This window comes from Loxodonta africana, unplaced genomic scaffold (genome assembly GCF_030014295.1).
Source record: "Loxodonta africana isolate mLoxAfr1 unplaced genomic scaffold, mLoxAfr1.hap2 scaffold_183, whole genome shotgun sequence".
NCBI lineage: Eukaryota > Metazoa > Chordata > Mammalia > Proboscidea > Elephantidae > Loxodonta > Loxodonta africana.
The window spans coordinates 409,832-426,256 of record NW_026974927.1 but is presented as its reverse complement, the minus strand read 5'-3'; the positions used below and the strand labels follow the sequence as shown (position 1 = coordinate 426,256).

The window sequence follows — 16,425 nt, the reverse complement described above, 5'->3', positions numbered from 1 at the left end:
GAGGGTTAGGCTTAGGGCTTAGAGTTTAGGGTTTTAGGATTTAGAGTTTAGGGCTTAGGGCTTAGAGCCTAGGGTTTAGGGCTTAAGGTTTAAGGCTTAGAGTGAGCGTTAAGGCTGGGGGCTGGGGTTAGGGTTTAGGGTATTAGGGTTAGAGGGTTAGACGGTTTAGTGTTTAAGTTTAGGGTTTAGGGGTTAGGGGTTGGGGTTAAGGGTGTTAGTGTTTAGGGTTGTGGCGTTTAGGGTGTTAGGGTTAAATGTGTTAGGGCTAAGGGTGTTAGGGTTTTGCGTGTTAGGGTTTTAAGTGTTATGGTTTAGGGTTTAGAGTTAAGTGATAGGGTTAGGCTTAGGCTCATTCTTAGGTTTAGGGCTAGGGATTTGAGGTTTAGGGTTTGGGGTTAGGTTTGGAGGTTGGGGTTAGGATTAGGGCTAGGGTTAGAGGGTTAGAGGTTAGAGTTAGAGGGTTAGGGTTTCGGATTAGGGTTTCATGTTAGCGTTAGAGGGTTAGGGTTCGAGGGTTAGGGTTAGGGTCATTAGGGTTAGGGTGGTTAGGGGTTAGGGTTAGGTGTTAGGGTTTAGGGTTTACGGTTAGGTTTAGGGTTTGGAATTTGAGGTTTGGGTTTAGGGTTTGAGGCTTAGAGTATAGGGTTTAGTGTGTAGGGTTTTGATGTGTAGTGTTTTGGGGTGTAGGTGTTTAGGTTGTAGAGTTTAGGCTATAGGGGTTAGGGTTTGGGTTAGGGTTAGGGTTTAGGGCCTTGGGGGTTAGGACCTAAGGGCTTAGGGTCTTAGGGGCTTTGGGGCTCAGGGCTTAGGGGCTAGAGTTAGAGGGCTAAGGCCAGAGGGCCCGAAGGCCAGAGGGCCAGGGTTATGGTTTGATTCCTGGCTGGCAATTTTTTTCCTTCAATATTTTGTGTAAGTCATCCCTTTGCCTTCTTGCCTGCATGATTTCTGCTGAGTAGTCCAAGTTTTTTATTATTTACTCTCCTTTGTTGGTGACTTCCTTTATCCCTAGCCTCTCTTAAAATTCTCTTTATATTTGATTTTGGCAAGTTTGATTATTATGTGTCTCGGTCACTTTCTTTTGAGATCTACCTTATGTGGAATTCGATGAGCATCTTTCATGATATCATGGAAGTTTTCTGCCAACAAATCTTCAACAGTTCCCTTTGTATTTTCTGTTAGCCCTCCCTGTTCTGGTACTGAAATCACTCATAGTTATTTCTCTTGATAAAGTCCCATATGATTCTTTGGATTTCTTCATTTAAATTTCTTTTATCTGCTTTCTCTTCAAATATATTAGTCCCAAGAGTTTCACCTTCAATCTCAGTAATTCTGCCTTCCAATTCCTCAGTTGTGCTCTTCTTACTTTCTATTGAGTTTTCTAACTCTGTAATTTTATTGTTAATCTTCTGAATCTCTGATTGCAGTCTCTCTATGGTTTCTTGCAGCTTATTAAATTTTTAACTATGTTCTTGAGTAACCTTTTTAATTTCTTCAGCTGCTTTATCTTTATGTTCCTTGGCTTGATCTGCATTTTGCCTCATTGGAGAAATCCTTGGGCCCTTCACTGGCTCGCCATGCAGCTCCACAACGTCCACTCCTGGCCGTGGCATTTGGCCGGTGCCCGACTGAACGTGTGCTCCGGAACCATGTTTCTCCACCCATCACTATCATTCTGCCACCAGGGGATATGTGAGTATGGGAGTCACCATTTCTCACTGGCAGCAGCGTCACAAGTCACTAGACTTCCAGGTACCCGCAGACCTAGGCTGCCTTCTGCCTCAGGCAAGGTCCCGAATCCTTTATACCAGATGCTGACACCGGGCAACTGGTGAACATTCATTTTGATCGACACAGAGGTCTGAGTGAGGGTCAGCAGGCCAGGTAGGTGAAGTCAAGGCCAGGTGGGCGGGACTAAGGTTTCTTTGCCATCACCATGGAGAGAGTCTCCCCACCGGAAGAGTGGGCAGAGCTTATGATGGGCCTGGTGACAAGACTCAGCCAATGGCAGAGATCCAGTCCACCAGGCAGATGACACAGGGTCCTCCATTGTGACCTAGGACACCTAGTGGCCACAGGATTTGAGCACACCCTGGGAAAGGCTACGCAGGCACAAGGGAGCCCCTGGTGCGGACTGCTTCACGGCATTGGCAGAGCAGGCCAGGGTCCAATTTTCCCACTTTCCTCAGGATATCAGTACGCAAGACATCCTCACTCAGCATCTCTTGCCTCTCTCTCTGTATGTGTTCATTCTCTGAAATCTCTTCCTTCTCTCCCTGAGTCACTTCACAGCTTGGAGTGCCTGATAGAGTGCCTAGAGACGAAAGAGCAAAGGGGGAAGGTGACTGATTGGGGAGCTACATCACGGGTGTACTCTGGCCAGGTGAAGCTTGTTGACATGTGGCAGCCTCTCCGGAGACTACTAATTCCGCTGACGACATTCTATGCAAATACCAGGGTGAGTGCCATGGGCAGAAAACATTGACACATACCTGCCAGAGGCCTATCCTGGGTCTGAAGAGTCCACCCCGGTCTCCAGCGACTCATCATCTCAGCACACACTTTGCTGCACGCATGGAAATCGCCTCTCTCCACGAATGCCTTCACCTGCTAGGAAACACACGATGTCACTCAGCCAAAGGAGAGCACAGGCAAAGTCAACTGAAGCCCCCATTGTCAAGATTTTGCTTCTGCTGGGCCACAGCCCCCGGTGGCACACTGCATGCGCGTCACTTCTCCAAAGACAAGGCCGAATTCTGGACAACCAGGGCCCCAGCAGTCCAGAGTCTGCAGAAGGCGGCACATGGATCGCCTCTTTGCCACATACAGGAGGGAGGCCTGTGCCCTAGACTGGCTCCGCTAGAGCTCCACGACCTCAGCTATTTTCCCTGACCTTTGGCCCGTGCCCTCATGAGTGTTTTATCTCTAGTTACACTTCTCCTCCGACCACTCTGAATCCACCACCTGCGGATACCTGAGTATGGAAATTAACATCTATCACTCGCTGCAGTGTCACAGGTCGGTCACTAGGTGTCTAGGCTCAGACTGACCTTGGCTGTCTTCTGCCCAGGCAACTAGCCTAAGCCTTCAAAGGAAATGAGGACACGTGGTCACTGGCCGACATCCTTTAACCAACACTGAGTCCCTGGTCAGCATCCTGGAGTCCTGGCAAGAAGAGCCAGGCACCTCCAGGAGCATCTGGAGGAGGAGACAGGGGCTGAACAGGCTACCACACCTACTGGTGCTGCTACACATGTGGGAGACCTGGCTGCAGAGGGTGCAGGCATGGCCTCAGGGTCAAAGGAGAAAGCACCTGAAGACGTGCTAGGACCCTTAGACTGAGAGAAGCAGGATGTCTGGACTGCAAAATATGCACTCTTCAGGGAAGAAGTTCATTCAAGCTTCTTAAACCCACCTCACCTGGAAAATCCATCCTCTTTTAGCCTTGTGCCCCTTCCACACCCCTTCTAGTACAAAGAGAGATGCAGCCCTACGGCACCAGGGTGGAAGAAGCCCCAGGATAGCTGTCCGAAGACATGAGGTCCACTCAAAAGCTTCCCCCGCCAAGGAGAGAAGAGGACAAGACTCATCTGCAGATGAGGTCTCAGGGCCCTGAGAATGAGCATAATGTTTGTAAGGAAAGAGAAATAGGATTTCAGTGGGATATGGAAGTCTGACAAAGAGCCTCTGCAAAGATAGCTCTAAGGGAGGTGTGATTGTGAAGGTGGTCTGGTCACTGAGTTCTTTGTAGTACAAGGTACCAGACAGAAGCCAGACTCTGGGGGGAACCTGCCTGCCGGTGAGCAGTGGGCATAAAACCCTAAACCAATGAGAATCGAATCCCTTCTCAGCAGCTTCTGCACAGATCAGTGATGTTTGCTTGGTCTTTCTCTTTTCTGTGGTCTAACCTGATCTGTTCTGAGATCAGAGAGTTGGAATAGAAAAGCCTGACTGAGATGAAACGAGCAAAGAGAAGACAAGGCCTCCTAAATCTGGTGAAGACAGAACACAGATAACCAAAGGTGAGGATGGGAAGAAACAGATTGAGTTCCAAGTCCCATCCACAGTATCCCAGGGCCTGGGAATCCCTGGAAGTGCCAGAGGTGTGTACTCCCTGGGAGATGCGACCCCAAGTGTCAGAGGAAGCCCTGTGGAGCAAGGAAGGGAGGGCAGGGCCTCTAGGATGGGCACTTCCATACAGGCTGCCCATGTGAATTTCTCACAGTGACCGTGACAGATCCTGAGAGGGACAGTTTGAGGCAAAGGAAAGTAAGTTTTCTGAAGAGGGGTGAATTCCACAGTCGCCTGATAATGAAACAGAAATCCCGTCCTGCTCAGAGGTACTGAGTAGGAGGGATTGTGAATTCCCATCCTGCACAGAGGTTGGCTGGGAAGTTCGACTGTCTAAAGACAACGTGGCCAAAGTCTTCTTTATCTTTCAAAGATATATCTTTAACTTCCTGCAAATTGAATCCTGAAAAAAAGCCTAGAATATACAAGTGTGGGTTTTTCAGGAGAGCAACAAGGGGAGAAGGTGATAGTGGCATATCAGAGAAGGAGAACAATAGTCTAAGGGTCCCTGTGTTACTTAATGAATCACACACGGTGTCAAGCATTCTTCCTTACCTGTAGACATGCAAATTCAGTAGATGTTTTAGCAATAACTGAATTAATCCTCAGAATTCTTTTTGGCCATTTCGAGGCATAGAGACCAGAAGAAGTCATTAGTTACAAGAGCAAGCAATAATTCGCTGGTCTGAATTTTGTTCAATTTCTGTGTTTGCCCTTCATAGATGGATAAAAGTCTCTGAATCTGGCATTGAAGACAGTGTTTTCTCTATTGTTATGGATTGAATAGTGTCCCCCAAAATGTGTGTCAACCTGGCCAGGCCATGATTCCCAGTATTGTGTGGTTGTCCTGCATTTTGTGATCTGATGTGATTACTTATGTGTTGTAAATTCTAACCTCTGTGATGTTAATGAGGCAGGATTAGAGGCAGTTAGGTTAATGAGGGAGGACACAATCTGCAGGATTAGGGTGAGTCTTGAGTCAGTCTCTTTTGAGATACAAAGAGAAAAGTGAGCAGAAATGAGAGGGACCTCATACCACCAAGGAAGAAGTGCCTGGAGTGGAGCATGTCCTTTTGACCCAGCGTCCAGGCGCTGAGAATTTCCTAGGCCAGGGGAAGATGGATGACAAGGACTTTCCCCCAGAGCCACAAAGAGAGAAAGCTTTCTCTTAGAGCTGGCGCCCTGACTTCAAACTTCTTGCTTCTTAAACTGTGAGAGAATAAGTTTCTGTTTGTTAAAGCCGTCCACTTGTGCTATCTCTGCTATAGCCACACTAGATAACTAAAAAACACATATATAAAATAGTAAAAAAAAAATGTTTCAAATACACACACACACGTATGATGTTATTAAACTTTAAAAGGTTTTACATTCTTATAACACATTTAACAACAGAGATTTGTATACAGAAGTGATAATAAGAGCCATCCCCACATAAGTATATTGTACCTGCTCCCCCAAAGTGTCCAGTGTCCAAAGATACATATGTACCCTTTTACACACTTCTTTTTGCCGGGACACGTGTAAGTACATTCATTTGTTTGTTTTTATGGAAATTAGGTCACATTCTACCCATGTTTTTCTCTGAATCACTCTTCACTTGACAATTTTTCATGGATCCTCTAAATCAGCAGACATGGAAGAAGCACTCTTTTTGGTTCTTCTCATTTTTAACTCCCACCACTCTTCTGTCAGTTTGTTGTAGTGTGGTGGCTTGCATGTTGCTGTGATGTTAGAAGCTATGCCACCGGTATTTCAAATACCACCAGGTTCACTGATGGTAGACTGGTTTGAGTGGAGCTCTGGATTTAGACAGACTAGGAAAAAGGACCTAGTGACCTATTTCTAAAAACAACTGGCCAGTGAAATCTTACAAATAGTACTGGAACACTGTCTGATGGAATGACAGAGGATAACCCCTTAGGTTGGAAGGCACTCAAAATACAAGTGGGGAAGAGCTACCTCCTCAAAGTAGATCCCACTTTAATGACGTTTCCTGATGGGGCACAACTCATAATGAGAAGAAACTGATGCAAATATCCTTTAATAATCAGAACGTGGAATGAAGGAAGTATGAATCTAGGGAAATTGGAAGTCATCAAAAATGAAATGGAATGCATAAAGGTCAGTAATCCAAGGCATTAGTGAGCTGAAATAACTTGGTTTTGGACCTTTTAAACTAGACAATGATATGTTCTACTATGCCAGGATTGAGATACTGAAGAGAACGGCATCATATTCATCGATAAAAAGAACATTTCAAGATCTTTTCTGAAGTAGAACACTACGAACAATAGGATAATATTCACAGGCCTACCAGGAAGACCAGTTAATAAGACTATTATTCAAATTTACACACACATTATGAATGTGAAAGATGAAGAAGTTGAAGGTTTTTACCAAGTTCCGCAGTTTGAAACTGATCAAACGTGATGCATTCATCAATCAAGATGTACTGATAATTACGTAATTAGAATGCGAAGTTGAAAACAAAGCAGACAAATCAGCAGTTGGAAAATAAGGTATTGATGATAGAAATGACAATGAAGCTTACCTGATAGAATTTGGCAAGACCAATGACTTATTCATTGCACATACCTTTCGTCAGGAACATAAATGGTGACTATACTCGTGAACCATTCCAGGCAGAATAGATAGGAATCAAATTTGTGGAAGGTGATGATGGAGAAGGTCAATACCATGAGTCAGAATCAGGCCAGGGGCTGACTGCAGAACAGATGATCAGTTGCTCATATTCACGTTCAAGTAGAAGCTGAAGAAAATTAAAACAAGTCCATGAGTCAAAGTATGCCCTTGAGTATATCAAACCTGAATTTAGAGACCATCTCAAGAATAGATTTGATGCACTGCACACTAATGATCGAAGACCAGATTAGTTGTGGGATGATAACAAGGACATCATATATGAAAAAAACAAAAAGTCATTAGAAAGACAGGAAAGAAAGCAAAGACCAAAGAGGATGTCACAAGAGACTCTGAATCTTGCTCTTGAATGTACAGTACCTAAAGAGAATGGAAGGAAAAATAAAGTAAAAGAGCTCAACAGAATACCTGAAAGGGAAGCTGGAGAAGACAAAGTATGATAATAATAATGTGAACAGATCTGGAGTTAGAAAACCAAAAGGGAAGAAAACACCTGGCATTTCTCAAGCTGAAAGAACTGAAGGAAATATTCAAGCCTCTAGGTGCAATACTGAAGGAAGGATTCTATGGGCAAAATATCGAACAACACAGGAAACATCAAAAGAAGACGGAAGGAATACACAGACTCAATACACCAAAAAGAATTGGTCGACATTCAACCATTTCAGGAGGTAGCATTGGATCAAGAGCTGATGGTACTGAAGGAAGAACTCCAAGCTGCACTGAAGGCATTGGCAAAAAACACGGCTCCAGGAACTGATGGAGTACCAAATGAGATGTTTCAACACAGGGACGCAGTGCTGGAGGCACTCACTTGACTATTCCAATATATTTGGAAGACAGCTACCTGACCAAATGACTGAAAGAGATCTATATGTGTACCCATTTCAAAGAGAGGTGGTCCAACGCAATGTGGAAATTATCGAGCAATGTAATGTCATTAACATCCCACGCAAGAAAAATTTTGCTGAATATAATTTAAAAACAGTTGCAGCAGTACACAGACAGGCAACTACCAAAAATTCAAGCTGGATTCAGAGGAAGACATGGAATGTGGGATATCATTTCTGATGTCTGATGGATCTTGGCTGAAAGTAGAGTATATCAGTAAGATGTTTACCTGTTTTTGTTTCCTATACAAGGACACTCAACTGTGTGGCTCATGACAAATTATGGATAGCTTAGCAAAGAATGGGAATTCCAGAACACTTAACTGTATTCATGCGGAATATCTACGTAGACCAAGAGGCAGTCATTTGAGTAGGGCAAGGGGATACTGTGTGGTTTAAAATCAGAAAGTTATGTGTCATGGTGGTATCCTTTCACCATACTTACTCAATCTGTATGCTGAGCAAACATTCTGAGAAGCTGGTTTCGAAGAACAAGAACATGGCATCAGTTTTGGAGAAAGATTCACTAACAACCTATGATATGCAGCTGATACGACCTTGCTTGCTGAAAGTAAAGAGGACTTGAAGCAGTTACTGATGAAGAGCAACCACTACAGCCTTCAGTATGGATTACACCTCAACATAAAGAAAACAAAAATTCTCACAACTGGACCAGTAAGCAACACCATGATAAACAGAGAAAATACTGAAGTCATCAAGCATTTCATTTAACTTGAATCCATAATCAATGCCCACAGAAGCAGCAGTCAAGAATTCAAACAATGTATTGCATTGGGCAAATCTGTTGCAAAAGACCTCCTTAAAGTGTTGAGAAAGAAAGATGTCACTTTGAGGACTACGGTGTGCCTGAGCAAAGCCATGATATTTTCTATCACCTCACATGCTTGAGCAAGTTAGACAATGAATACGGAAAACCGAAGAACTGATTCATTTAAAATATGGTGTTGGCAAAGAATACTGAATGTACCATGGACTGCCAGAAGAATAAACAAAACCATCTTGGAAGAAGTACACCAAGAATGCACCTTAGAAGCAAGGATGGCGAGACTTCGTTTCACGTGCCTTGGACATATTTTCAGGAGGGACCTGTCCCAGGAGAGGCTCATCATGCTTGGAAAAGCTGAGGGTCAGAAAAAAAGAGGAAGGCGCTCAACAACATGAACTGACACACTGGCTGCAAGAATGGGCTCAAACATAGCAATGATTGTGAGGATGGTTCAGGATCAGGCGGTGTTTCATTCTGTTTTACACAGGATCGATGGCATCTAACATCCACAACTAACATATGTATGCATATATATATGTATGTGTGTATGTGTGTGTGTGTATATATATATACCCATTGCCATCGAGTCGTTTCCAACTCATAGTGACCCTACAGGACAAAGTAGAACTGCCCCACAGAGTTCCCAAGGAGCGCCTGGTGGATTCGAACTGCTAACCTTTTGGTTAGCAGCTATAGCTATTAACCATTATGCGACTAGGGTTTCCATATATATATATATATATTCTCTTCACTAGTTTTGCATCTCTAGAGATCCCAGGCTAAGACATTTGGTACCTACTGTGGTTCTAGAGGAACCAAATCTTAAGGATGAGTTTTCTGAATTGATTCTCAAGTCTGGCTAGTCTTAAAGGCACTGATGACTGTCTCCAGTAGTAAACAGGCTATTGCTAATCCATGGTGGGAGGTGACAATAGAAATACGCAAAATACTACTACCACTGGATCAAATATTTGTGAGAGACAAGGCTCTGCCTGATTACATATTTGATACTTTTCTATAATTTTGTCAGAATAAGAATAATAAGGAAGCTGCTTGGTTAGTCCTGCTTTTGCTAGTCACACTGGTGAATGAAAGAAATGGGCTCAAAGCTGAAGCACCACATACAAGATCTGAAAGCTGCCACTTGTGCCCAGAAAGAAAACCATATTTCTTATAGTAACAAGGCTAATGCTGCCAAAAATAAACTCAGATTCTTATCATAAGAGTGACTGAATTAAAGCGCCAATTGAATATCCAGCCTCAAATGGTGTCTGAAGTTAGAGTGAGGGTACTGATTGGGAAGAAATGGGATCCTGAAACTCGGGATGAGGACATATGGGCAGACAGTCAGGAAGTGGGGGACAATGAACCTCCAATTTCTGTTGAATCACTCTTCCTAACAGAACCAGACCTCTTACTCCCATCTGAAGAGATTCTCTAACTTTGCCTGCTAAGGCACCCTTCCCAGTAAAACAATTATCCCTTCCACCTCCATCTAATGAGATTACCCTCAGCTGTGCCTGAAGTGTCTTGTTTGAATTATCTCCTGGGGTGGTATCTGGGGCATTGCCTGGGGCATCACCTTAGGCAGATGTCTTATAAGACACGGCTGAACATCCCACTGCCACTGCCCATTTTTGCTTCTAGACCTATACCTAGACTTCAGTCCCAACAAGCCCCAAAAGGTCAACTATGAAGTGTGACCCAGGAGAAAGTATGCTAAACTCCAAAAGAACTGCTTGATTTTTCTAATACATACATACATACATACAGAAACCTGGTGAATATGTGTGGGAATGGCTATTATGGGTGTGGGATAATGGTGCAAGCGACATAAAGGTGGATTAGTCTGAGTTTATTGATATAGACCCAGGAAGCATAGATTCTTCATTCAGTGTTTCAGCTTCAGAGGTTAGAAAAGGATCTCATAGTTTATTTGGTTGGTTTACTGAAGCATGGATTAAGTGGTGGCCTACAATAAATCAAGTGGAAATGGCAGATCTGCCATTGTATACTGTAGGAGAAGGTAACCAAAGGCTGAGGGAAACTGGCAGGTTAGAATGGATTTATTAGGCTGGACCCACAGATCCACACACGGAGTGCCCAGAGGGCTCTCTTTGTACCATAGCGGTGAGGTACAAATTTGGGAAGCAAGCCCCAGCATTATTGAAGACTTCTGTGGTTGCTATTTTATGTAAGTAAGAGTCCACAGTGAGAACTGCCCTAACTGAATTAAGACACCTAACTACAATGCAGTTGACTGGACCCCGTGGTGGTAGCAGCCAAGTGGTGGCACTCAATCAACAAAGACAAGGTGTGTGTGGTTACCATAACAGACAGTAGAGTCAAAGCAGTAATCAGAATAGTCTGCTCACATGGATTTATGGCAATGGCTACTTAGTCATAGTGGCCCTGGGAGTGAAAGAGCTGGGAAATGGACATCTCCTGGTACCTAGTGTCTTAGATATCTAGTGCTCCTGTAACAGAAATACCACAAATGGATGACTTTAACAAAGAAAATTATTCCCTCACAGTCCAGGAGGCTCTATAAGTCCAAATTCAGGGTGCCAATTCCAGGGGAAGACTTTTTCTCTCTGTCACTCCTAGGGGAAGGTCGTTGTCACCAATCTTCCCCTGGACAAGAAGGTTCTCAGCACAGGGACCCTAGGTCCAAAGTATGCACTGCTCCTGACACTTCTTTCTTGGTGGTACTGAGGTCCCCCTGTCTCTCTGCTCTTTTCTCTTTTATATCTCAAAAGAGACTGACTTAAAACACAACTTAATCTTGTAGATTGAGCCCTGCCTCCTTAACATAACTGCTTCAAATCTTTGCTCATTAACATCATAGAGGTAGGATTTACAATACATTGGAAAATCACACCAGCTGACAAAATGGTGGATAATCGCACAATACTGGGAAGCATGGCCTATTCAAGCTGATATATACATTTTGGGAAGACAGAGTTTAATCCGTAACACCTAGTATGCAGCTATCGACCTGTTAATGCCTTTTTCTCCATACCTGTTTGGAAGTATCACCAGAAACAGTGTGCCTTCTCTCTGACCTAAGTATATAAGGACCAAATAATATAGAGGAATCTCTGTTACATTTTCTCCATCTTACCGTTATTTGGCCTCATAGGCAGACCCAGTCACTTAATTGCACGGCAGAATGAAGAGATTAAAGCCCCAACATTCTTGCCAGTGGACCAGGAAGGTAGCTGCTCAGACATCAGAGAGCCTCAGAGAGACAGAGACCAGGCGGCTCAAGAGAGGGATACCATAAAGTTGTTTTTCATACCCCCCTCCACTCCCATAGTTGCATATGCTTTGCTCTGACCCCAAGAAGTAGATCAATCCTTTGAGAACTGCATTATGGGTTAGAACACCAACAAGGTCCCAGACTGAGTGACACTCCCATAGATTACATCCAAATATCATTGCAAAGTCTTCAAAATCTGAACTGACATCTGAGCCACAGCATCCAGAAGTTGGGAAAGAACCTGCAGCCTGAACATAACTGGGTCAAGTGATTGCTAAAACAAACAACATCAACATTTTCTGTAAGATTGAAGTAAGACATAGTCTTGGAATCATAGACAAAAACTTTAAAAAGCTACTTTAACCACGCTCAAAGAAGTAACAGGCACACCTTAGAAAAATAGAAAAATACATAGAAACCATTCACAAATGAAAATTTTAGACAGGAAAAATAGAGATAAAAAATTCACTTGATCAGCAGAATGCTGTTGACAGACAAAAGGATCAATGAGATGAAAATAGTTCAGTTGAAAATATCCAATCTGAAAACAGAGGACAAATATTGAAAAGAAAATGAACAGAGCCTCAAAAAAATCCAAAAATATCTAACATTTATTTACTGGAATTCCATAAGGTGTAGAGAAAATATGTGGTGTAGAAAAAAGTATCTGAAGAAATACTGGCTGAACACTTTCCCAATTTGTTGAAAGACATAAACTTACAGATTCAAGAAGCTATGCAAACTCCAGCAAGTTAAACTCACATAATTTTACGCCCAAATGCCTCACTGTCAATTGTGGAATAACAAGGACCAAGAAAATATCTTCAAAGAAGCTAGAGAGAAAACAACTCATTTCACACAGGAGAAACAATTGGAATGACTCTGTATTCATCATCAGAAGCCATGGAGGCCAAAAGGCTGTGAAAACAACATTTTTTCAACACTGAAAGAAAAGAAACATTAACCCAGTGTTCTATAGGCTGTTACTTCTTTCATGAGTAAAGGAAAAATATTGACATTCTCAGGTGAAGGACGCTTAAGAGAATTCATCGCCACCAGACTTGCTCTAAATGAAACACTAAGGAAGTTCTTCAGGTGGTAGACTTGGAATTTCAGGAGTTATGGAAAGCAACAAAGTCGAAAGTACCTTCTGAAGTTTGCCGATCAGCCAAAGATTAGACAGGTCTATAAAACAAACAATAACACACGTGAAGAAAGTGTTTCTTAGTTCAATCGTGTGTATGAGACCAAAAGTACAAAACCTGCCCAAAAGCACAGAAAAGAGGGCAGGACGGAACAGGAATCATGGCGGATGGAAACGGGGAACCGGAGCATAGAAGAGAATATTGACACATCATGAATATTGCCACCAATGTCACAAAACAATTGTGTATAAATGGCTGAACAAGAAAGTAATTTGCTCTGTAAAGTTTCAAATAAAGCACAATAAAAAATTTTTAAAAAGTGGTAGGTATCTGGGTAAACATATTATGCCAACCCTGCTGTCACTGCACAACATGGTGCAGGACTCCCCTCTTTGGAAAGACTTGCTAGCCTATTGGAAACACTTTGGAATATACTCTTGGTGGCAAATTAGTATTAGAGAATGGGATTATTTTGAAAATATGAGATGTCTGTACTCATGTCTGGTGAATAAACTGGATAATAAAATTTTCAGAGCGAAATGAGATGTTCTAACAGAAAAATAGGCCTGAATTCCCACGTGGGCCATGAGCCTAATCTGAAGGCCTTTCCCAGAGAGGCATTTCAGGCACTTCTAGAGCAGCAGGAGCGCTGGGGAATGCAGGTGTCAACCTCCCCCAGGGCCTTCTCTGAGGAGTAAGTACCTGCTTTAGTACTAAGCTTAGGGGTTCATAAATAGTCATTCTGCATAAGGTCTTCAGGTTCAAGTCTGTAATCCAGCTGGGATTCTGTGTGTGCTGCATCTCTGCATCAAAAGAACATGCTTCTAGAAGCAGAATGCCAGGAGAGAGGCGGTTGGGCAGTTGGGGGTGGGGGGTGCTGCGCAGACAGGGGTGCCCAAGGGAGGCACAATATAGTCATTCTGCAGCAGGTCTAGTCATTCTGCATAAGAATTAGAATGCTTCTGTCAATGCATAATAGTTTACATGCAGGACATAAACAAAGTGACTGAAGGACAAAGTCGAATAGTAAACCAAGCCACTCCCTGTCAATCCTTACCTGAGAGGGTCTTCATGAAGACTTCCGGGGATGGAGAAGGACACAGTAAATGCTGATTTATTTTACCTCTTCCTTCCTCAAGAAACAGGAACTGGTGTTAAGATGTCAGGTGTCAAGCCCCAAACTCCTCTTCTGGTCTGTATTTAAGCTGTATAATAAAACTGGGATCAGGCAATCAGCCGTGAGCAGACAGACCCAGGAGTATTCCCAGTGCCCCACATCTTTGAGCTCCAGTGAGATCCTGTTCTTAGTCACTAGATTAGCAGAGGAGCTGAAAGACTGAAATTCCGTGTTTTAAGGCAACTTGGGCTTCAAACAGTCACTTATTGCTAAAGTCGTATTTCTCTGTGTTAATTTATGATCCTTAACTCAAATCCGGAGTTTGGAGCTCATTTTGATAACTCCTCATTAGTCTGCATAGACTAGAGTCTGCTCACAGTCAGTGATGACAATGGAGGAAACAAAGTCCCTAGCCCAGAGGAGGGACTGCTCCCCATATTTGGGGAAATGCCCCTGGGAAGCATCGGCGAGGTGCACTTTGGCCTCTGTGGCTTTGCCTTCTGCTCCTGGAATTGCACCCTGGGGGCCTCCATATGCAGACCCAGAGTCCGTGGGTGACCACAACTCCCCCCTTCTGGGTCATCGTCCGGACACACGTTGCGATATGCTTCCTGCCCTCCTTTCCAGCATAAGCGCTGCGATCACAAGTGGCAGAACCAGTTCTCAGGTCCAGACCCTAGACCTTGCCCTCCTTGGCCTTAGGCTTCCCCTAGTCCTGGTGGAACCTGCAAGCCTGGCGGATGCGAGGTTAGCACCCGGCTGGGTGGGCTTGGGCCTGTCTCAAACGGCTCATGGCGCACGCGGGTTCCGCCTCCTTGGAGCCTGCAGGCTTGCGGCCGGCAGCCCGGCATCTCCTGCCTCCCTCGGGCGCCCTCTCTGAGCAGCAGCTCCCCTCCCCCTCCCCCGCCAACCACCCAACAGTCGCACTGCCTGCTTTCTGCTTCTAGAAGCGTGTTCTTTTGATGCACACATGCAGCACACACAGAAGCTCAGTTGGATTACAGACTTGAACCTGAAACGCACAACTTTAAAACTACTAGACTGGCGGGGGGCAGGGGTATTGGCAGTGAAAAAAGGAAAAAAAAAATAAGAAAGAGAACAATTACAAAAAAAGTATTAGAAGACTATATCCTCACATTATGGACTCAAGAAGGTTGTGGATAAACAACTGCGCAGATAGCATACTGTTGTCTCTTTGCAAATAAGTCTTAAATGAGGGAATTTGGTACCGGGAAGAGTTGCAGAGCCTGACTTTGGGGAAATCTGGGATTGATGAATTGCCTTCCATGAGGCTACAAGCCCTGATAATCAATATTTGAAGATGAGATTCGAGCAACCTAGAACATGCATCAGAATTTTTTCTGAGTAAATTAGCACCAGAAGATGCCTTTAACCACTAAATAAAATGGGTCAGTAGTTCAAGATCTCCCTACAAAGAAAACGGCAGACCTAGATCGTTTCCAGTCAGGTTCCAGCAAACATGCAAGAAACAGTCATTTTAATCTTGTACATAGTCAACAGAGATTAGAAAACCATGAGATACTCCCCTAACTTGATCCTTAAGGCTAGTTTAAAAATGATAACAAATTAGAGAAGGATGGTAGAAGAAGAGTTAGAGGACAAGCACACTCAGTAACTGAGATGCAAAACCCTATGTAAGATGCCAGCAAAGGAAATCCAACAAAGGATAAACCACGTAACATGCCATGATCAAGGCGTTTTATTGTAGGCATACAAATTTGAGTGAACGTTAAAGATTTAGTAATTTCATTCACCACATGCATAGGTGAAAGAAGAGAAGACATATGCTCACCTCAAGAGATGGGGGCAAAGCAGGTTGATAAAATCCAATCACACGGAGAGATAAGGACTAGGAGCAAATATGGAACAGAAAAGGAGTTCCCGAACATGGAAAACTACAACTAGCATGATAGTTCATGGTGACGTGTGGGACATTCTCTTTAAAATTAATAAACAATAAAATAAGGGTGCTTCTATCATTACTTTTATTAAACATTGAACACTGGAAGTGTAAGCTAGTACAAAAAGAGAAAAAGTATAACTGCTATTCATAGATTATAGGACTGTCTCCATTGAAAACTGTAGAAAATACTGGAATTAATAGTAATCATAAATAAAAAATAAATTGAAATTTCAATGCATCACCATCGAGCTGACTCTGTCATAGCTCTTAGGTGAAAGCAAAGGACACTGATAGGGAAAGAGCAGGTTCGGGTGGTCTAGACCAAGGAGGGAAGAAAATTATTCTGCACTGGGCTGAACCTATAAGAACGGGTATGTGTGTTAGTTACCTAGTCCCTCCATAACAAAAAATAACACAACTGGATGGCTTTAAAGAACAGAAATTTATTTTCTCACAGTTTAGCAGGTAGTCGTTCGAATTCAGGGCATGGCTGTAGTGGGAGGTCCTTCCTTGTCTACCTCAGCTTCTAGTAGATGCCAGCAATCATTTGTGTTCCTGGCCTTCTAGA

At 43.4% G+C, this 16,425-nt stretch overlaps 1 long non-coding RNA gene across 1 annotated transcript in view; it reads right to left on the bottom strand.

Annotated features, from left to right (window-relative positions):
- Positions 1-302: 302 nt before the first annotated feature.
- LOC135229301 (uncharacterized) overlaps positions 303-16,425 on the bottom strand; it is a 57,235-nt gene continuing 41,112 nt past the window's right edge. Inside the window, exons 2-5 of the long non-coding RNA XR_010320086.1 lie at positions 13,874-14,021; positions 6,667-6,841; positions 2,490-2,607; positions 303-2,311 (exon numbers count right to left, since the gene is read on the bottom strand). This is a non-coding gene — a long non-coding RNA (uncharacterized LOC135229301). The remainder of the gene's footprint in view (positions 2,312-2,489; positions 2,608-6,666; positions 6,842-13,873; positions 14,022-16,425) is intronic.